The sequence below is a fragment of the Felis catus genome, chromosome D3 (genome assembly GCF_018350175.1).
Source record: "Felis catus isolate Fca126 chromosome D3, F.catus_Fca126_mat1.0, whole genome shotgun sequence".
NCBI classification, from domain to species: Eukaryota; Metazoa; Chordata; class Mammalia; order Carnivora; family Felidae; genus Felis; species Felis catus.
The window spans coordinates 42,859,935-42,883,268 of NC_058379.1; the positions used below are offsets into that span (position 1 = coordinate 42,859,935).

Here is a 23,334-nt window from a genome sequence, read left to right on the forward strand (position 1 = left end):
TTTTTATGAGTGGATGAATGGATGTTGAATTTTGTCAAATGCCTTTTCTGTGTCTATTCAGATGATCGTATAATTCTGTTCTATCACACTGATTGATTTGCATATTTTGAACAATCCTACATTCCCAGGATAAATTGTGCTTGATAATGGTGAATTACCCTTTGAATGTGCTGCTGAATTTGGTTTCTATTTTTAGAAATTTTGCATCTATATTCACAAGTTTTCTTGTCTGGTGCTGTCCTCTTCTGGTTTTGGTATCAAGATAATGCTGGCCTTTGTAATATAAGTTTGAAAGCATTCCCTCATCTTTGATTTTTTGGAAGTGTTTGAGAAATATTGGTGTTAATTCTTTTAAATGTTCAGTAAAATTCACCAACAAAGCCATCTTGTCTGAGCATTTCTTCATTGGAAGATTTTTTATTATTGATTCAATCTCCTTACTATTACTTGGTCTATTCAGATTTTCTATTTATTCCTGATTCCATCTTGGTAAGTTGTATGTTTCTAAGAATTTTTCCATTCATTCTAGGTTGTCCAGTTTGTTGGTGTATAGTTGTTCATAGTAGCCCTTATGATTCTTTGAATTTCTGTGGTATCAGTTTCATCATCTCCTTTTTCATTTATAATTTTGTTTATTTGGGTCCTTTTTCTTCCTTGGTTAATGTAGCTAAGGGTTTGTCGATTTTATTTACCATTTCACACAGGTTCGGCTTATCATGTCAGGGTCACCAATTGTGGGTTTGGCTTTCAACTTTGTCCAGCAAAGCTGAGGGTGGCATAAAGGAGTACTCAAGACTCCACAAGTCAAGAGAGGTGAGAAGGAGGCTAAGGGAAATCAAGATCCCATGTTTATTAGGCGTACATTATAGGGAAAACATTGCGCAATGTCAGTGGCTACGTGCCAATAAGAACATATAGAAAGCGTTCAAAAAACAAGGCATTCCCAGGACTACAAAGAGCAGATGCCAAAAGCAGGGTGGAGAACAAGATAAAATATTCCATAGATAACATGGTCTAAGGAATTCATGAGCTCAGGCAGGACCCAATCCCTAAATACGCATTAACTAGACACTGGTCAGCTATTTTCAGCAGGGCCAGAAAGCAGTGCAATGCATTCCCTATAATCTCCTTAACCAGGACATACCTATTTAATTTCCCACAATTTCAAAGAGCCAATTCTTAGTTTGGCTAAACTCTTTTACTATTTTTCTCTTCCCTATTTTATTTATTTCTTCTCTAATTATTATTTCCTCCCTTCTACTAAGATTAAGCTCAGTTTGTTCTTTTTCTAGTTCCTTAAAGCCTAGAGTTAACTTATTTATTTGGGATCTTTCTTGCTTCTTAACTTAATAGTAATGATTACTATGAATGTCCCTCTGAGAACTAATTTTGATGTATCCCACAAGTATCAGTACATTGTGTTATCATTTTTGTTTGTCTCAAGAAACTTTTTTATTTCCCTTTTCATTTCTTCCTTGATCCATTAGTTGTTCAGCAGAGTGTTGTTTAGTTTCTATGTGTTCATGAATTTTCTACTTTCCTTCTCGTTATTGATTTACAGTTTCATACAATTGTGTTCAGAGAAGATACACAGCATGACTTCAATCTTCTTTAACTAAGACTTGTTTTGTGACCTAAAATATGGTCTATCCTAAAAAATGTTCCGTGTGCACTTGATAAGAATATGTATTCATTCTCCTGTTGTCAGATATAAAATGTTCTATGTATGTCTGTTAGGTCTATTTAGTCTATAGTATTGTTCAAGTCTACCGTTTCCTTATTGATTCTCTGTCTGGATAATCTACCTATTGTTATTTTGTAGATCCACTGTTCCTTGTTTCTTATCCTGCTATCTCTTTTTTGTGTTTTGATGTCTTTTGCTATCATTATGCTTGGACTTTTTTATTGTGTTCTTCTTTGTAATTACTACAGGATTTTCCCTTGTGGTTATCATCAGGCTTACATAAAATATCTTAAACTCATAATATTTTATTTTAAACTAGTAACAACTTTAATATAATTTTAAACTTACAATTTACTTTTCCCTCTCACGTTTTAAGTTACTGCTATTACAATTTACATTTTTTTAAATTGTGTAACCAATAACAGATTGTTGTAGTTATGGTTATTTTTCCTACACTTGTTTTTTTTCACTTTTGAACTAGAGTTTTAGGGGCGCCTGGGTGGCTCAGTTGGTTGAGCGTCCGACTTCGGCTCAGGTCATGATCTCGCGGTCTGTGAGTTTGAGCCCCACGTCGGGCTCTGTGCTGACAGCTCAGAGCCTAGAGCCTGTTTCAGATTCTATGCCTCCCTCTTCCTCTGACCCTCCCCTGTTCATGCTCTCTCTCTCTCTGTCTCAAACATAAATAAATGTTAAAAAATTTTTAAAAAAAGAACTAGAGTTTTAAGTGAATTATGCACTGCTACTATATTTCAGAATCTAGTTATTACTATATAGTAACCATTACCAGTGAGATTTATACTCCCTTTTTATGTTTTTATGATGTTAACTAGCATTCTTTTACTTCCACTCAAAAAAAACTCCCTTTAGCATTTCTTGGGTTTTTTTTTTAACATTTATTTATTTTTTAGAGAGATAGAGTGTGAGTGGGGAAAGGAAGAGAAAGAGGGAGACACAGAATCAGAAGCAGGCTCCAGCTCTGAACTGTCAGCACAGAGTCCAACACAGGGCTCAAACCCACAAACCATGAGATCATAATGTGACCGAAGTTGGACACTTAGCTGATTGAGCCACACAGGTGCCCCATCTTTAGCATATCTTCTAAAGCTGGTGGTGATGAACTCCCTTAGCTTTTGTTTGCTCAGAAAATTCTTTATCCCTCCTTCATTTCTAAAGGACAGATTTGCTGGGTATAGTATTCTTGGCTGGCAGTTATTTTCTTTCAATATTTTCAATATGTCATCTCATTCTGTCCAGCCTTGAAATTTTCTGTTGAGAATTCTTCCAATAGTCTTATGGGGAGTTGCCTTGTACATAACTTCTATCTTTTTAGTTTGGGACCCAAATCACTCCAGACTGTGCACTGAATCCCCTGGTCAAGGGAGGCCACCAGTTTTGCTCTTCATATGGGGTAAGTCATGGGCTGTGCTCTCTGTCCAAATGCCATGAACATACAGCTGCTGACTAGGTGATACAACTTCCCATGTGCTCTGGTAAGGCTCCTTGGTTGGACAGGATGAAGGCTGTATTCAGGGATGAGTGAGGCTACAATTAGATTTCCTGCCTGGGTACAGTAGAAAAAGCAACTCTAAAGCTGGTAAAGCTCTTTGTCTGTTGTCTTAGCTCCAGCTGACCTGCATCTCAAGTTCCTTGACTGAACTGGCCCACTGGCTTTGCTCTACAAACCATCTACTCTGCCAACCTCTTGGCTTAAGTGCCACTGGGCCACACACCTTCCAGGAGTTTTCTCTAGCCCTTCTGGCCACATGAGGCCAGAAAACACTCTCCTGTGGTTATGTCTCAGTTCCCTTGCCTGCATAGGCATTTAAAAAAATTCTTTAAGTGTGGTTTTCTTTAGATCTTTGAATATATTTATAATAGTTGCCTTGAAGTCTTTGTCTACTAACTCCAACATCTGGGGTTCCCTCAAATATGGTTTCCATTGCTTGCTTTGTCTCTGTTGTGTATGGTTCCTGTTTCTTAGAATGTCTCTATATCCCATATGCACACAAGTCAATTTTTGATACTGATCCCTTACACCTCAAGGCTTGTTGTTGTTGTTGTTCTTTACTTCCTTATTGTTCCCTTATTGTTTAGTGTCTTGGATGCACTAGTTTGATGAGATCTATTTCCTCTTAAATGTGCAGCCTCTGATGTCTCCTTGAAGGTCAGAACCTTGAGAATGTACATAGTTTTCCTGACTATTAGGGATGATTGTGTGTTTAGCTAAACTCTCTTTGACTTTCATTTTTGGTTATATTTTTAAAAATTCTTCCTTCCCCTCTCTCTCTCACTCTCTCTCAATAAATAAATAAATAAACATTTTTAAAAGGGGGGGGGCTGCCTGGGTAACTCAGTCAGTTAGGCATCTGACTCTTGGTTTCAGCTCAGATCATAAGCTTGTGGCTCATGTGTTTGAACCAGTGCATCAAGCTCTGCACTGACAGTGTGGAGCCTGCTTGGGCTTCTCTCTCTCCCTCTCTCTCTGCCCCTCACCTGCTCAACCTCCCTCTCTCTCTCTCTCTCTCTCTCTCTCTCTCTCTCTGATAAATAAAAAAACATTCTTTAAAAATTCTTTTTAAGTGTGGTTTCCTATACATCTTTGAATATATTTATAATAATTGCCTCGAAGTCTTTATCTGCTAACATCTGGGGTCCCCTCAAATATAATTTCCATTGCCTGATTTTCCCCCTTTGTGTCCTGTTTCTTTGAATGCCTGTAAATCCCAAATAGACATTTTAAACTATGATGACAATGGGGGCACTTGGGTGGCTCAGTCGGTTAAGCATCCGACTTCAGCTCAGGTCATGATCCCACAGCTCGTGGGTTGTAGCCCTGTGTCGGTCTCTGAGCTGACAGCTCAAAACCTGGAGCCTGCTTCAGATTCTGTGTCTCCCTCTCTCTTTCTGCCCCTCCCCAGCTTGCACTCTGTCTTTCTCTGTCAAAAATAAGTAAACATTAAAAAAATTTTTTTAATTAAAATAAATTAAATATGATGACAATATCTTACCAAATAGAGAATATCAACAAAGTAGAAACTATAAAGACAAAAAAATTGAAATTCTGGAGTTAACAAGTATAATAACCAAAAATTAAAATTTTACTAGAGTCTCTCAGCAGCAGATTTGAGACAGCAGAAGAAAGAATCAGCAAACCTGAATACAGATTGATAGAACATATACAATCTGTAAAACAGAGAAAAAAGAATGAAGTAAAATGAAGTCTCAAAAATGGTGGGACACTACTAAGCACACCAAACTATGTAAAATAGGAATACCATAAGAAAAACAGAAAAAAAAAATCCCAGATAAACAAGGACTGAGAGATTCTGTTGCTAGTTGACCCACCTTACAAGAAATACTGACAAAAATTCTTTATACTAAATCAAAGAGTCACCCATGCATGGGTGGCTCAGTCAGTTAAGCATCCAACTTCAGCTCAGGTCATGATCTCACAGCTCATGAGTTCGAGCTCCACGTTGGGCTCTATGCTGACAGCTCTGAGCCTGGAGCCTGCTTCAGATTCTGTTTCTCCCTTTCTCCCTGCACCTTCCCCACTCATGCTCAGTCTCTCTCTATCTCTCAAAAATAAAACATCAAAAAACAAACACACAAACAAAGGATGTCAGCAATTTGAAACTACGTGAGAAAAACAAAAAGTGTTGATAAAGGCAATTTTTCTGTAGGTAATTATAAAAGACAGTTTAATTGCATATTTCTTCACTTAACTACATAATTGTATCACTGGGCTTTATTATGTATAAATGCAATGTATTTGACAATTACAGCACAAAAGAGGTGGGCAAAAACAAAACTGTATTGATATAAGAAAATTACACCAGATGGTAACTCAAAGGCATAAAAAGAAATAGAAAGACCCATAAGTGGTAATAGAAGGCTAATATAACAAACTCTATAAATATACACATGTCCTTTTTTCTTGTTTCAGCTTAATTTAATTGTAGTTCTTCTTACCACTGAGGAACAAAGAGGTGTTCCCATACATTCCTGTAATTGTAATGACCAAATGGGATAGCCACAGCACTTGCTACATCTGAGAAAGCTTAGCATTTATATTATGTCATGAAAATTTATTCAAAGATTTATGTAGAACACAGATATATTTTCCCCCACATTATTCACCCAATTCCTAATTAGCAAGAGTGTTCAGATATAAACACCACATAATTGCAAGTGAATATAGCCGTAGAATGGCATTTATTTGGTAAACATTAAAGCAAAACCCAATCATGATTTGCTCTCAATAGGACTCATTTTTCAAAGAACATTTTCTTCTGCTTTATCTCCACATATCCCTACATTTAAGAATACAACATGCTCTCCAGTGGAGCAAATAAGCTTTCTTCATTGAAAATGGAGAGAATGCCATCAGTCCCACCATGTAGGTTTTTCTCTTAGATCTGGTTTTTGTCACAATACACTACTTGTTCCCTATCATAAAAATCTGTCACATGGTGTCATGAATAATTTTGGCTTTCTTAGCTTTCTTTTAACATTATAGCATAATAATTTGGCAGTTTAGACTATTCACAGTTTAGTAAACAATTAAAATATAAATTCTCCAGACTTCCAAAGGAAGAAAAAATGTACTTAATCTAGAATTCCTCACCTCTCAGACTACATCTAACATGATGGGGACTATAAAAAACATTTATATGATTGTTAGTTCAGCATTTTGCACTTCAGGAAGTCTTTATACACACTTGACTAACTAGGATTTATTGGTATGATTTAAAATGGGTCCCCATGGAGTTGCATGACAAGAAAACATTGGTGGGAAATAGTATTGAGCAAACCAGCATAACTGTCATCTATTAGTTGCTGGAATCTAGAGATGCACAGGATCCATACACAAAAACAATAGAACCACTGAAGTCTTAATTCTGGGTGTGCATCGAATTAGTTATTGTGAGGCTTAACCTAGGTCCAGTGTGTAGAAGACAGAATGACTTTAGTGGTGTATTAAATCCTCAGGTGTACATAAGGCAATTGTTACATTATCATTAATAATGTTCAGAAACTTCTACAAACAGAATATTAAAACTGCATACATCCATATTGCAAAAATCTGTCACCAAAATTATCCCCAGAGACCTGTTCTTTGTTAGGCCTACCAGTCTTCAATCTCACCATTTCAATAAGGAGAAATGGAAGAGCCTAAATTTGACAGTAACAGCACAAACAGGATGGCTAAGAACAAAGTTTTATCTGAGAAAGAAAATGGCACTAAATGGCTGATGTCCTCTTCTGGGATGTTCCACCACTAAATTCATCCTAGGACAGAAACAAGTGTTTCTTGTTTCTCCACACTGGTACTGATTGGTTTAAGTTGCCTCGGGTTTTATGGATCAAAATTGTCTCTATTTAAACTGTCCTTGAATGGAGACAATCAAGTGTAATCATTCCCCTCCTTCTTACAATACACATTTTCCAAAAAAATTTATCTAAAAAGTTCTAATTAAAGATAATGATAATAACTGCACTTACATTACATGGCAATTTTTCTCAAGTCCCTTAAATGCTTCTAGGTATATGGTAAATGTTTCATGTATTACCTCACTTAATAGTTCAAAACAATCATAAAAGAGAAGTGGTCCTATTTCCTTAGTTTTTACATATGAAGAAAGACTAAGTGACCTGCCAAAAGTCATGCAGCTAAGTGGTGGAACCAAGATCCCCAAACCCAGGCTATCTGGCTCCATAATCTGCACGCTTAACTTTCTGCTATTCTGCCCCACAGGATATTTAAGCATCATATATTTAACTCTTAAACACAAGATAACTAAAGAAAAAACACAAACACATAAAATAAAAGATATCAAACAGTAAAAGTACGAGAGCAAGAAAACATAAATAGGAGGGTTGGATTTTAGAGACAGACACTATAGAGTGTGTGCCCTCTCCCTCCTCCACTGGTAATGCCTCCTTCTGTCACTCTTGGTGCTACTTGTGTGTTCATTGGGTGTGGGCCCGGTACCTCATTTGCTGAAGTGGCAGCTGAGACTTTGACACTTGCCATGGCCAAAGAAAAGCCCAACAAAGGAGTTTAGACTAAGGACAACGATCATATTAATTTGAAGGTGGTGAGGCAGGATGGCTCTGTGGTGCAGTGTAAGATTAAGAGGCATACATCATCACTTAGTAAACTAATGAAAGCCTATTGTGAATGACAAGGTTTGCCAATGAGGCAGATCAGATTGTGATTTGATAGGCAGCTAATCAATGAAACAGACACACCTGCATAGTTGGAAATGGAGGATGAAGACAGTTGATGTGTTCTAGCAGCAGACGGGAGGTGCCTACTAAAAAGGGAAGTTGCTACTTTACTCCAGAACTCTGTTCCTCCAGACCAAGAATACATTCTCAAAGAGAAAACCGCAATTTGGTCCCACCACATCCTGATTACTACAGTATAGTTAATTCTTTCATTTCCCCTTCCCCATTCCTTTATTTTACATAAGGTAACTGTGTATGTACACAAGCATATTGCATTTTTTTAACTAAATGGCCAATGATATGTTTTCATCAACATCACTTGGAGATGGGATGGGAAAAACTACCAGTTCTGTGAAAATACCCCCTTTCTCCATTAGTGGCATGCTCATTCAGTTCTTATCTTTATATCCCAATACGTTATTCTGCTCTCACTGCTTAACAAAAAAAAAAAAAAAAAAAAAAAGAACAACACAAAAATCCTTGCATACCTTGTTTGATTGTAGAATTTTAAAGTTTTTCACTTATCATTGTAAAACAAGGACAATTTTAGAAAGATTTTGTACATAGCTGTTACATGTAGGGCAATCTGTCTTTAAGTAGGAATAAATTATTCTAAAAGAAATGAAATCCAGATAGTTTTCCCTTCAAATCAAGAGTCCTTCTGGGTTTTTTTAATATAATTATTGTCAAATTGGTTTCCATACAACACACAGTGCTCATCCCAACAAGTGCCCTCTCCCTGTCCATCATCCACTTCCCCCTCTCTCCCACCTCCCATCTACCCTTAGGTTGTTCTCAGTCCTTAAGAGTCTCTTATGGTTTGCCTCCTCCCCTCTACGTAACTTTTTTTTCCCCCTTCCCCTCTCCCATGGTCTTCTGTTACGTTTCTCAAGATCCACATATGAGTGAAAACATATGGTATCTGTCTTTCTCTGCCTGGCTTATTTCACTTAGCATAATACCCTCCAGTTCCATCCACGTTGCTGCAAATGGCCAGATTTCATTCTTTCTCATTGCCAAGTAGTATTCCATTATATATATATACCACATCTACTTTATCCATTTGTCAGTTGATGGAAATTTAGGCTCTTTCCATAATTTGGCTATTGTTGAAAGTGCTGCTATAAACATTGGGGTACATGTGCCCCTATGCATCAGCACTCCTGTATCCTTTGGGCAGATTCTTAGTAGTGCTACTGCTGGGTCATAGGGTAGTTCTATTTTAATTTTTTGAGGAACCTCCACACTGTTTTCCAGAGGGGCTGCACCAGTTTGCATTCCCACCAGCAGTGCAAGAGGGTTCCCATTTTTCCACATCCTCACCAGCATCTAGAGTCTCCTGATTTGTTCATTTTAGCCACTCTGACTGGCTTGAGGTGATATCTAATTGTAGGTTTGATTTGTACTTCCCTGATGAGGAGTGGAGTTGAGCATCTTTGCATGTCTGTTGGCCATCTGAGTGTCTTCTTTAGAAAAGTGTCTATTCATGTTTTCTGCCCATTTCTTCACTGGATTATTTGTTTTTTGGGGGTGGAGTTTGATGAATTCTTTATAGGTTTTAGATACTAGCCCTTTATCCGATGTGTCATTTGCCAATATCTTTTCCCATTCCATCAGTTACCTTTTAGTTTTGTTGATTATTTACTTTGCAGTGTAGAAGCTTTTCATTGTGATGAGGTCCTAATAGTTCATTTTTGTTTTTAATTCCCTTGCCTTTGGAGATGTGTTGAGCAAGAAACTGCTGCAGCTGAGGTCAAAGAGATTTTTTCTCCTTTCTCCTCTAGGGTTTTGATGGTTTCAAGTCTCACATTCAGGTCCTTCATCCATTTTGAGTTTATTTTTGTGTATGGTATAAGAAAATGGTCTAGTTTCATTCTTCAGCATGTTGCTGAAGTTCTCCCAGCACCATTTGGTAAAGAGACTATCTTTTTCCATTGGATACTCCTTCCTGCTTTGTCAAAGATTAGTTGGCTATACATATGTGGATCCAATTCTGGGGTCTCTATTCTATTCCATTGGTCTATGTGTCTATTTTTGTGCCAATACCATACTGTCTTGATGACTACAGCTTTGTAGTAGAGGCTAAAGGCATATTGTTGTTTAATAAACTTCTTATTTTAAATGAAAAAAAAGGAAGCCACACTATAAAGAATGATAAGAAATGTGATATAAAAATTACATATGTATATAAAATGAATTCTATCCTAAGTTACAAAACAAATACTCAAAATGTTCACCATTAATTAATATCACTTTGTTTCTTAAAATAAATTGCTACATCAACTTTTTATCATCTCTCTTTGTTCAACAAATATTTGGTAAGGTACAAAATGGCACTAAGGGATGTGTGCATATGACAGGAGGGTGTAGGAAGCCACTGAAGCACAACATGGGGTGCCTGAATTAGGTGCCACGTGGTCAGGAAAACTTCCCAGAGGAAATAAAGCACAAGCAAGACCTGAGGATAAAGATGTATTAGCCAGGTGAGGAGAAGGAGTTCAGAAAAAAGGATGCAGCCTATGCACAGGCTGAGAGGCAAAAGAGAATAGTATGCCCAATGAATGGAAACCAAGCTCATAATAGCTGGTCACTGACATACATGTACTTTTCGACCATCATCTTTACTATTTTCCATTTTCAAGGGAGTGTAATGTTGGGAAACAGCCCCAGGTTTGGAGCCAGATGGGGTCAAATTAACATTTGGTTCTGCCACTTAGATCTAATCTTAGACAAGTTGATCAACCTCCCTAAGCTTCAGGCTTATTATTGGCAAAATAGCAATAGCAACATCTAACTTGGGCATCATTAAAATGTATGTGACTGCAATTGAGAAAATGACTGGTACAGAAACATCAATAAACAACTGTTTCCCTTCCTAGTAAATAAGCATATAGACTACATTTGCCTCAAGCTTTTTGTAAGAATTTGAAATGTTTCTTTGTATTTATGGTTTTGATTTCATGCAACTTGTTTTTTTATTTAATCTACTGTTGTTTTTACCAATTGTGCAATTTGAATACAAACTGGAAGAGACCCTAGAGAATTATCTACAGCTTCCTCAAAGTGGGGTCCTGATTGGGACAGCTGGGTGGCTCAGTTTGTTAAGTGTCTGACTTCGGCTCAAGTCATGATCTTACGGTTCGTGAGTTTGACCCCACATCAGGCTCTGTGCTGACAGCTCAGAGCCTGGAGCCTGCTTCAGATTCTGTGTCTCCATCTCTCTCTGCCTCTCTACTGCTAGTTCTCTCTCTCTCTCTCTCTCTCTCTCAAATAAAGAAACATTAAAAAAAAATTTTAAATAAATAAATAAAAGTGGAATCCCAATTACTGACATTTCAGGCAGGAAACTTTTCACTGTGTAAGATGGTCCTGTGTATTGTAGCCTGTTTTCCAGCCCAGACTGATGACTAGTAACTGCCAACAAATCCCATCATTGTGACAAATAAAAATGTTCCCTGGGGGTCAGTATCACCTTATTTAAGAACCCACTGATTTCTCCCTCTCTCTTTCTCTCTCACCCTCTCCGCCCTCCCCCCAACACACATCTTTTTTACCAATTAAACACCTAAGGATAAAAGGCAGAAGTGATTTCCACAAGGCCAAAAATTAGCTAGTATCAGGAATAAGATTTGCTTCTCTGTTTCCTGATTTTTAGGCCAGGTTTCTTCAGATCCTAATTAGTCCCACACTGTAACATTCCATTAAATTTTTAAACTTCTTAAATTAACTTTTAAAATATTTTAATTTTTTAATTTTTTAATTAAATTCATAAAAACTTTTTTAAATTTTTAAAATTTAAGTTTTTAAATTCATAAAAACTTATTTACCAAAAGGTGTGTGTGTGTGTGTGTGTGTGTGTGTGTGTGTGTATTTCACTCCACAAATGTTGTATGAAGGGATCTCTGACATAAGGGGAAAGGGAAAGCAAATAGGCCATTTCATCACTCCATTGGAAAGAGTTCAACAACACTGGTCAATTTTCCTTTCAGTGCATTCTGTTGTAACAAAAGATTTCTAAGGACAAGCAAAAACTGTGATAATGTTTGAATTCTCTTTTTCACAAGAATCAGTGAAATATACAATCTCTGCTCCATCTAAACTAAGCTATTCCTGGAGTTAACACTCAATCCAATGGTACCATGGCTACATGCTAAAAAATTTTACTACAAAACATCATTCCTTAGCTACTGCACAGACAAGTTTTATACATCTTAGTTGTATTAACTTTAACAATAGTTAAATTCCATTCCTGAAGATATAATGCTCACATCTCTCGCCACATGCCATTAGACACAGATCATTATATGTGGCTTATATTTTCAGGAAATTTCACTTCAGGTCTGTATTCTGGGTGCAAATAACACAATCTGTGTCAACAGAGCTTTTATAAACATCTCTGAACTCCACTGAGTATCTGAATATTATGTGCATGCATTTACTTCTAATCAGATGGCCTGACACAGCTGCCTTTCTCCAAATCCCACAGTCCTGAGGGCCGTGAGTATTCATAAAGGGTCAGTGAACTACAGGATCTGTGGAGATTTGAAGAAGACAGAAGGTCAGTGGTAACTCTGTGAATTTAAAAAAGGATATCAAACTTTCTGTTTCCCCTAAAGACTGAAAAAAAAAGGAACACTTGAATAACAGAATGTTAGACTCAAAGAAAACTGCCCACATTTTGACTCACAACACACTTTAAGGAAAAAGCTACTAAGAGCCACATTTGGAAAACTCTACCTTTAGCATAAGAAAGACCCTGTCCTCTGAATGAGATACTTTATAGGTCTCTTCTTGATCTACAACTCCATGAAACTAACTTCAAGAGAAAATGGAAATCATTTTTTGAAGTCTCAAGACCTTGGTTACTACATCAAGGTAATATGTCCCGGTTTTAATACATATGCAAAGAAAAGATCTCCCAAATTCCTTTATCTACTTTAAACAGATTTCTGTCTCTCATTTGGCTTCTGTTCACTCAATCCCATATACAGCAAAAGTAGAAGTTAAGATGGAATTACTCTTACAATTATATTAATTGTTTTCCTTGCAAGTGTCATTTTTACTTAATATCCCAAATCTAATAATTAATGAGAAAATATAGCCCTCCTTTCCTTTCCAATAGTGCACTTAACAAAAACTGAGATATTCAAAATGTATATCTCATTTTTATATCTTATGGGTTTTCTTTTAATTTGGTTTTAGGCTAAAAAAAAACTGAATTGTTAGAGAACAATTATGACCACAATCCACACAGGCATATTTGTGAAAAGTACAATAGGTTGTGACCAACAAAATGCTGAGCCTCAGAGGTCCACATAGAATGTTAAATACCCTTCTGAAGATACATAACCATAATAGCCAGGTACATAACTTTTAAAGATACATACACATTTTTAATTTGCCTCACTAGTAAAGAACCATGAGAGTTAGTAGCAGATAAAGGAAATCTCAGTTGAATCATCGTTCCAGGGTAGAAAAAGGACATTCTACTTAACAAATGTTTTTTCCAACTTGTAGCACTTCTGAAAATTATTATATCCATGTATCTTTTTATCCATGAATCTTTTTATATTCCTTATTCAACTAAAGTTTCTTATTTAAAAGCATCTCTCCATCTTACTAGAAGAACATTTTATAATTATAACCACATTACCAAAAGCCCATCATGGCTCTTTTCCTTAATATAACCATATCTCAATTAAATATATAAATCCCTATGGCCTGGCAGTTTGCAAAATCCCAAATTCATTCTTTCTTTCCAAATATATATATTATATTATATATATATATCAGTTTCCTTACCATGGCATATGCAATGAATCACATGTGAGACAGCAGAGCCCTCAGAATAATGAGAAAATTTTAAACTACATTCACAGACTAATTGGGTATCAATTAATATTAAAGAATCTACCTAGAAGACTCACCTCCAACTAATGTCTTTAACCCAGATGAGACTACACTCGTCTTCTTCTAACTTGTTCCTCACTCCCTTTACCATTCTTACTTTTACCTAGATCAAAATACTCAGTTTTGTCTTCCATATTCAGTCCCAAAGTTTCCCTCATGGGCCACCTTATAGATTTTGTTTTCCATTTTGGCACAGACAATGCCCAGGAAAAAAATGACTTCATTGACAACTTTAGTCCAGCCCTCTAACAATTACAAATCAACATAATATAAACAGCCAATAGTTCAATGAGCATATTTCTATTTGCTCTACTCTAAGTGCTTCACATGTATTAACTTCTTGTATTTCTATAACATTTGCACAGAATAAATACCACTATGCCCTCCACTTTATAGATGATAAAACTGAGACATACAGAACTTAAGAAACTTACCCAAGGTCAGTTAGCTAGGATATAATATAGCATAACTGGCATTTGAACCCAGGCATAATCTGGTACCAGAAACCATGTTATTAATAACCATGCTTTACTGACTACTAGTTTTTTTTTAAGAACAATATTTGTCATGCCAACAAAGTGTGGAGCCATGTGAAATAAATGTACAGAGTAAAGGAAAGCAATATATTTGCTGTGCAAAAAGCAACCTCAAGATAATACCTTGTCCTTGTTTTCTTAGTAGATGATTCTCAGATATCAAATAGCCAATAGATGAAATTATTAAAATACTCTTTTATGGATACCTTAGTGGACAAACATGGTACCATTAAGATCTCACTAATACTGACTTAACAAACCTTTCAAAGAAGATCCTAAAATTATTTGAGTGTGCTATAAACTGAATGTTTGTGTCCCCTCACCCCAACCCAAATTCATATGTTGAAACCTACTCTACATTGTGATGGCAAAGTAATTAAGTCATGAAAGTAGGGCCTTTATGAATTAAACTAGTGCCCTATAAAAGAGGCCCCAGAGATCTCCCTTGTCTTTCTGCCTTGTGAGAACACAAAAAGAACATAGCTAACTATGAGCCAGGAAGCAGGTCTTCATCGGACATCGAATATGCCAGCACCTTCATCTTGGACTTCCCAGCCCCCAGAACTATGAGAAATTAATGTTTGGTATGAAAACCACCCAGTCTGTGGTATTTTTGTCATAGCAGCCTGAACATGCTAAGACAGAGTACATTAATTTTTTATTTTAATGATATGTTGGTATAGATGATGACATTCAAAGAAATTTAAGCAAACTAGTGACACTATAAAAAAGAAAATGTCTGATTTATCCTCTCAATTTTCTTGGATTCATGTGTGCCACATACACTAAAATCTGAAAATTAGAGCAGGTGCAAGGGAGAAAATATGAATCAGTTGAGCCTCTGGTTGACTGGTTGCCTTTGCTAGGTTCCATGATCCTATTTTTGTTTTGTGGTTTTTTTTTGGGGGGGGAGGGGTTGTTTGTTTTTTATTTTTTAATCCACAACCAGATGTCTCTTAAAAGCAAACTGAAATGGCCTGAGATGCAGAGCTATCCATTAGGTAAGGATAGAGTAAATGAGAATGTTTCAAGGCCTCAAAATTTAGGGGCCACATGGTACCAGTGACCAGGCAACAACTCAAGGAAACCCAGTAAAAAAGAACTTACACTACCAACTTGTTCTAAGAAAACACACCAGAGACTCAAATACACAGAACTGGTCAATGACATAATTTCCCCTCAATGTGCCTATAAAGGAATGGCATTGCCCCTCCCATATTCTATACATCCTCTCTCAGGCCAAAATTATATAACTTTATCCCCTTCAAGAGGTTTCCCATCTAAAAACTTATGGAAAAGAGCTTGGTTTGTGGAAAAATCATTGGCCTGGGGACCGAAACAAGGTTCTAGTTGCAAGTCACTAAAAGGCTATGTGATCCAAGCAGTCCCTATTCAAACAGAGACTCAGTTTCCTTATCTATAAAATGAGAGAACTTGTAATATAATAGACACATGCTCTAAAATATCTCTCACTCTTACAAGTATTCAGTTATTGTAGACTTGTAAAAATAACCATGTATACTACCTTTAAAATTACTTATGCTTAATGATCACATTTTTAGCTGATTTAATATCACTTCCTCAGAGAAGTCTTTATGACCACTCTACCAAAAGGAGCTTCTACCTCCCTCTACTCTACCTTCCCCAGTCATCCTTCATCCCTTTCTTCCATTGATTTTCTTCATAACACTCACCACCAGATAGTATATGTGTGCCCATATTCTATATTCCCCTTGGAGAGGGTAAGGACTTAGAACTCTTTTGGTCTGCTGTTGTATCCCCATTACTTGGGACAGTGCCTGGTATTGGTTAAAAGAGTGAATTTTATCCTTTCCTAATTATTACTTTTTATTTTAGCAATCTGATTTTTAATATACCTCTTTCAAATAACAATCTAATCTCTAATCCTTAAAACTCAAAACATTATCATCTCTTGATTATTACATATCTCATTGTCAAAAGTCAAATCAAAATTAATCTGATAAAAAAGCAAAGAAACCAATTTCTATGCAAATTTTAGTACAAAAAGTTTTCATTGGATTATTTCTAGAAATAAAAATAGCTTTGAAGTAAGAAAAAGATTGTTTAACTCTGGTCTCAAGGTTTTTTGTTTTCTTCCTTTATCAGTACAGTTGAATAGATATTTCTGGACAGTCAACCATGAGGTAGATGCTAGAATGTCAAAGATGAGTAAATTACAACCTACGCCTTTAAAAATGTAGTGTTTGGTAGAAGTAACAAAGATATAGATCATTTATAGTACTATAAAAGAGACAAAAGAGGAATTTAGAATAAATGGAACTTACTTTCTGAAATATATAGTTCCTGAAACATAACCAGTACACTTGTCAAAAATTTATAGGGGAAAAATTTCATCCTACATCTGGATGTGTGAAACCTCAAATAGAAAAGCGCTTCATTATTTAACAAGGTTAAAAATTTCTTTTCTTTCTGTATGTGGTTTTTATTATGCATTTTAATGTCCAATCTGTTCGTGTTAGTTTGAATCAGTCCCATTAATGATGCTGGCAGAGGTTAATACTGCAGTAATTTCCATTTTGGGTAATACAGGGAAGGACAGATAACATACAAACAGTTGAGGGTACAAACACTTGTTAATTCAGATGGTTTCTCCTTCGCTTCTCTAATTTTTTAGATGCTTACTTAAGACACCTACCATAGACAATTCAAGGGGAAAAACATTTTAATTCTAGTTTGTGGATTCTGTCACTTATTAAGAATTCTAGTAAAAGAGAAAAGATTGAGTTTCTGTGAAGATTAGATTTGACTATTTGTTAATGTCAATTATGTCTTCTATAATTACCACAAATAGAGAAAAAATACAAGGTCTGGAAATTCTAGTTCTGAATGGCTGGCATAGTCACCTTAGATGGGCCTTTTAACTTCTCTTGGTCTAAGTTTCATTATCTGAGGATGGAAAAAAAGAGAGATTGAAGAAGATAATTTCTACGGTTTCTTCAAGTTCCAGGTTTTCTAAGCGTAGGTTATGAATAATTAAAAACTTGCTATTTTGTCTCCAAATAATTGAAGTACAAACCACTACTTGTGGCCTGTGTGCACTGCAGTACTTTTCCCCATGTAAACATCATCAGCAATAATATTCAGGACAAGCCACTTTTGTGGAGATACAAAGCTCACAACATAACTAAGAAAATTTTTGAAAACATAAAAAAATACCTAGCAGAACAGGTTAAATGAGGCTACTGACTATGAAAAGACTGGTATATGTTAATGGCATCCAAATCTGGACAGTAATCTAAATCATCAGAAAAAAAAAAAAAAAAAACATGGAAAGGGAGTATCTCAGCATGGGGCCTGAAAAAAAAATTTTTTTTAATTTCCTCATGTGTTTCTGATGTGTAGTCAAGTTTGTGAACCACTATTATAAACAATAAATGTTATGAGTTCTGAACACTGAGGGACCTCCGTGCTCTAAATTAGTTTGGGAAAGCTAATCATAATGTGTATTATTGAAATTGATTCATATTTTTTTCTTGATCAGCCAGTAATTGTTCAAACAAAACTGACAGTAGTAATTCCTTAGGGGTATGATAATCAGCCAAACTTTTTATTCAGCAAGTGAATTGCATTTAAAATAGACTCATATATTCTCTCAAATCTCATAACAATAATAATTATTATACCTTATGTTTGTATAATGTTTTATGGATTGCAATGTGCTTTACATGAATTCTCACTTGAACCTTATTTAGTTACGTTATCCCCATTTTAAAGATCAGGAAATTAAAGCTAAGAGATAATTATTCCAGTGTCACACAAATAAGTAGACGCTTGAATTTAAAAGTTTTTCTGACTCTAAACGTTTCTTATCTAATCTTATAAATAGCAAAATTTGTTCTTGACATAAGATACCATCTAAAACTATGCCATACAAAACTTGTATGTTTGTATAACTTAAGTTTATTTAATTTAGGCTGGTAAGAAACCTTTTCTTCTCAAAGACTTGCAAATATTTATAATTAGGGGCGCCTGGGTGGCGCAGTCGGTTAAGCGTCCGACTTCAGCCAGGTCACGATCTCGCGGTCCGTGAGTTCGAGCCCCGCGTCAGGCTCTGGGCTGATGGCTCGGAGCCTGGAGCCTGTTTCCGATTCTGTGTCTCCCTCTCTCTCTGCCCCTCCCCCGTTCATGCTCTGTCTCTCTCTGTCCCAAAAAAAAAAATAAATAAACGTTAAAAAAAAAAAGATTCCTATTTAAAAAATATATATATATATATTTATAATTAATATGACTGCCGAGTCAGAATCTCTCTTACCTCAACAACTCAAATTAATACTCAGAGCGATCTTAATTCTACTGTTTAAGCCCCATCCAAAAACCTGGGGAAAACTCTCTGCTAGGCATGACAGTGGGTGGAAATGATTTCTCTCACTAGGAAGTAAACAAACCTAAATGCAACAGAAAAAAAGTGTTATAAACAAAAACAGGAAACCAAAAACTATAGCTATTTAACAAGAGAAAATTTCACAGGGGCATCTTTTAATAAGAACAGAGCCTATGAAACAGAGCAGGAGAACACAGACTCTGGAGTCAGATGAACCTGGCTTTTAATGCAGAATGTGCTACTTAATAGTCACATCAGATCGGATCCCTTTCCTTGTCTTTTTTGGCTTCTAGAGACTGCTTCCATTGCTTAACTCATGGCCACTTCCATCTTCAAAACCAGCAATGACTGATCAAGTCTCTCACACTGCATCGCTCTGACAGTGACTTTGCAGCATTTCTCTTCCACACTTAAGGATTCTTGTGATTATGCTGGGCCCACCTAGATAATCCAGGATAATCTCTCTATGCTCAAAAGATTAGCAATCTTTATTCTGTCTTCAACCTTAATTCTTCTTTGCCATATAATGTAAATATTCATTCACAGGTCTCAGGAGATACAAACAATTAAGAAGTAGAGACAAAGCAGGGAAAGGTCCAGGACACTGTCTGGCTCCCTGGGTTCTCTGTGCCTGCTTTGGACACGTGCTCTCTGGCTCAGAATAACAGATGAGATCTCTAAGGACACCCCACATAGTGAGGAGCATTCAAGTCATAAAACATCTCCATTTTTTTGCCCCCAGATAGTTGTATGACATACCTGACATTTGCCAGGGAGTCAGCCTTCATAAATCCATAGATTGTTGGTTTGTTTACCATAAACAATCCTAACAAGGGGTATCCTATCCTAAGTATCCATAGATAAGGAAAATCTTCCTAGAAAATATCACCAGTCTATCTCCCTGGAGATGCATCTGTTTTTATGTTTACAAGGAGCCTATACTGGGCCACCTTCCCTCTCTCTTCCCAAGAGGGTACTCCTAGTAATCAGGGAAGATAGTGACAGTCTAGCTACCTCAACTCCTTCCTCCCCAGGAAGGTTATTATAGATTGAGTAATAAAAGATCTATATAAAATGTCTAACACAGTGTCCTGCACACAATACGTACTCAGTAAATGAGTTATTATCATTACTAGTACCAATAATATCAAATATGAATCTATAAACTTTATCATAATAGTGAATAAATAGTGAATAAATCTTTAAGTGCTCCTTTGTTTAAAAAAAGAGAGACATTTAACACAAGCATCCTTCCTCTGGATGTATAGATTCTAGTAGAGGTTCTTAAATAATTACAGTAGACTAGAATATGTTTTGCTATATAAAAAATATAGACTAAAAACATAACAAAATTCAAAGAACAAAGCAAATGAGGAATGTTTCACACAGATGGTGGTAGAGGCCATGGTGATGGCTGGTGCTAACGAACAGAAGGAAAGAGAATAGCACAATGACAGGTTTGATTGCAGCCCAAGATTAGGTTTCTAGTGGGAGGAGTCTAGAAAGATAGGATTGATTCTACTGAGAATTTCAAAGACCACTTGAGCAGAGAACTTTGAATGCCAATCTCAATAGCATAGATTTCTTCCTATAGAAGACTCACTAAATGTTTTTGATTGAAGTGTGGCATCATGAAATCAGTTGGTATGAAAGTTGAACAGAATATGGTATTTTGAGAGAGGTTTTTTATTGTTTGTTTTGGGATATATCTAAGGACTCAGTCACTTTTCCATTTGTCCAAAAATGAAGTATAGATGATCTATTTTATGTTCTGGATTTTACTGGAAAATATAAGAAATCCTCCAAAGTCTGGCAAAGCAGGGTTATTTTAGGACTTTCAGTGGAATCAAAAGGCCTGGGTTTTCATTTCATTTACTAACAAATAATAAGACAATCTAAGCAATAATTTCCTGTTCTGCAAAATAAAACTAATATCAATGTTTCATGTTTACTGTCAGGATAGAAATGATCTAAATTACCTAATACAACTTTCAGCACGTATTACATGCAATAAATAGTAGTCATTATTTTCCTCCATTGAGTAGATAATTCTGCTCTTCAAGGTTGTCCCACTTGCTTCAGTTTCATTGCCCCTACTTAACCATACTTAAGTTCAGAGCCTCCAGGAATAAAATCTTCATGTTTTTAGGGGAGTGGAGACCTCCCTCTCCTACTCTACATTCTCCTCCAAGAAGCAGGATGCCAGTACCACCAACTGGGTGGGTATTTACCCCTGACATTCTTCCAAACTAGTCTGTGTTTTTCACAGAACTAACCCCTACTCTTTCAAGGACTCTAACTGCCCATTCATTGCCTTGAAGTTCATTTCCCTTGAGCAGAAGACAAGCTTAGCAAATTACCTCACAAGGCCATGTATTGCCACGACCCTAAATCCAATTTCATTCTAAGCATGTTCTTAAACTAGCCTACCTTGAGACCTCATTACAATTTTTCTAGGAATGAACACATGATTCTTGCATACAGATAACTAAGGTTTCTCACCCAAATAATTTTAGTCTCTTAGACTCACAACTGTTAGCAGAGGGAAGAAAAGTCAGCGAGGTAGTGAAACAGTTAAATAGTATGGCAAACATTCAAATATTAGTAGCAAATAATTGTTTTGTGTTCCCTATTTTCTGGTGCACAAATGACCCCCTTAACATACCACCAGACCTTTTTGGTCATATGGCTGTTTAGAATTGGAATCTGACCAAAGTTAGCTAAAACCAGAGTTCTCACATGGCCCCTAGCCTAAAGTCTTCATGACCATATATAGAGTCTTGGTCACTGCCAAATGACTGCTCTCAATATGTCAACATTCAAATTCCCAGAAAGAGAAGCTGACTGTCCATTAGCAGGTCAATGCATTGAGTCTCTTTGACTGAGATGTTCATCTCCAACCAATATTGAGTTGAATGGTAAAACTGCAGAAAGAGGTAAGAGGTCATCAAAAAAAGGAATGATTTAGAACTGAAATCCTAAAATTGAATCAACACACAAGATTAAATAAAACACATCTGAATGGAAAGTATAACTCATATATGGTAGCTAACAACTAATACTGCTTAAAATAAAGATGATCATAGCCATAGCTAGCATGGCATAGCTATGACTATGAATGACTTGAACATAAAGAAACCTGAGTCTCTGTTCCCAGGTACAGAGGTTATAACAGAAGTATTTCTCGAAGGAGTTAATCTTCCACATGATACTTCCAGCAAAACTTTCTCTGCCAAAAATGATCGGTTTTCCATAAGAATTAAATACTACCTCACCCATTCCACCAGGTACAGAGACACAAGGCACACCAGACAGCTTAAAGTGTAGGAAGCCAACAGCAAGGACAAGGAGAACCCCCCACAATAAACCCAGAAGGGTAGGGTCTCTAACAATTAGCAAAGCCCTGGCTTCAACCCAAAAGGGTCTACAGTGAGAATGTTAAAGTCCCTCCAACTTGTCTAGCAACAAAAACAAGAATTCCCTAGAGGCTAACCACCACAGTTTCTGAAGAAATAGATCAAGACACTGTGGAATGGATCCAGAAATAAGGATAAAGGAGGACTCCAGAGTACTAAGCCAACAAAACAACATGTGCCTCATTAAGGATGACTGGCTACTTCTGGCCAGTGGAGAGATGCCAACTTTCCACTTGAAAAAAAAGGTTTCAATGGTCTACAAAGCTCACAATATAAGCAAAAGACACGTGGCTAGCTATATATGCTTTGTAAACATTAGTTATAACCCCCCACACATTGTATGAACCAAGTATTTCTTATACAACCCCTTTTGCTAAAAGGTACTACCTTAAGTATCTTGTTGAGAATTGTACGTAATATACCTAAATCTATGTAGAACTGGCCAAAAATATCCTTTCTGTATTGATGTGAATATAAAACTATAATTCTAATTGCTTCAATCACTATTCCAACTCCAGATTTGAAAAGATAAAAGATAAAAATTTGCTAATGGGGTGGATCTTACATAAATGTTTCTATCACACACACCAAAAAATAATAATGATAATAATTAAAGGGGCAGAAGAAAATTGGGAGGTGATGGATATGTTTATGGCCTTGATAGTGACAATGGTTTCGTTGGTATGTATACAACTCATCAAGTTGTATACATCAAATACGTACAGCTTTTCCCATGTCAATCATATCTCAATAAATCAGGAAGAAGAAGGGGAAGAAGAGGAAGAGGAGGAGGAAGAGGAGGAGGGGGAAATAAGGAGGAAGAGGGGGAGACGGAGGAGGGAGAAAGAAGAATCATCCAGAAAACATCCAACTCTCTGGTAACTAAACAGCAATTATTTATCATTTCTTCTGGTTCTGTTTATCAGCTTGGAATACTTTAGGTAACAGGAATCACTGCTTATTGCTTTATTCAATGCATTTCTACAAAATAAAACATCACTTATGACCTTCATTAGAGACATTGTTTTTAACTAGACTGTATGTTATATTCCTAAGAAACATTAAAAAAAAAAAAAACTAGCCCTGACTGATGCAGTAAAGTCGCCATTCCATGAATATATAATTTTTCAATCTCACTTACTGCTACTGAGAAAATGTTGATTGGCCACATCTACAATCTGTGTGTGTGTG

General features: G+C 36.3%; 1 pseudogene; it reads left to right on the forward strand.

The window, feature by feature from the left end:
• Positions 1 to 7,719: 7,719 nt before the first annotated feature.
• Positions 7,720 to 8,008, forward strand: LOC101090217 (annotated as a pseudogene).
• The last annotated feature ends 15,326 nt before the right edge of the window (positions 8,009 to 23,334 follow it).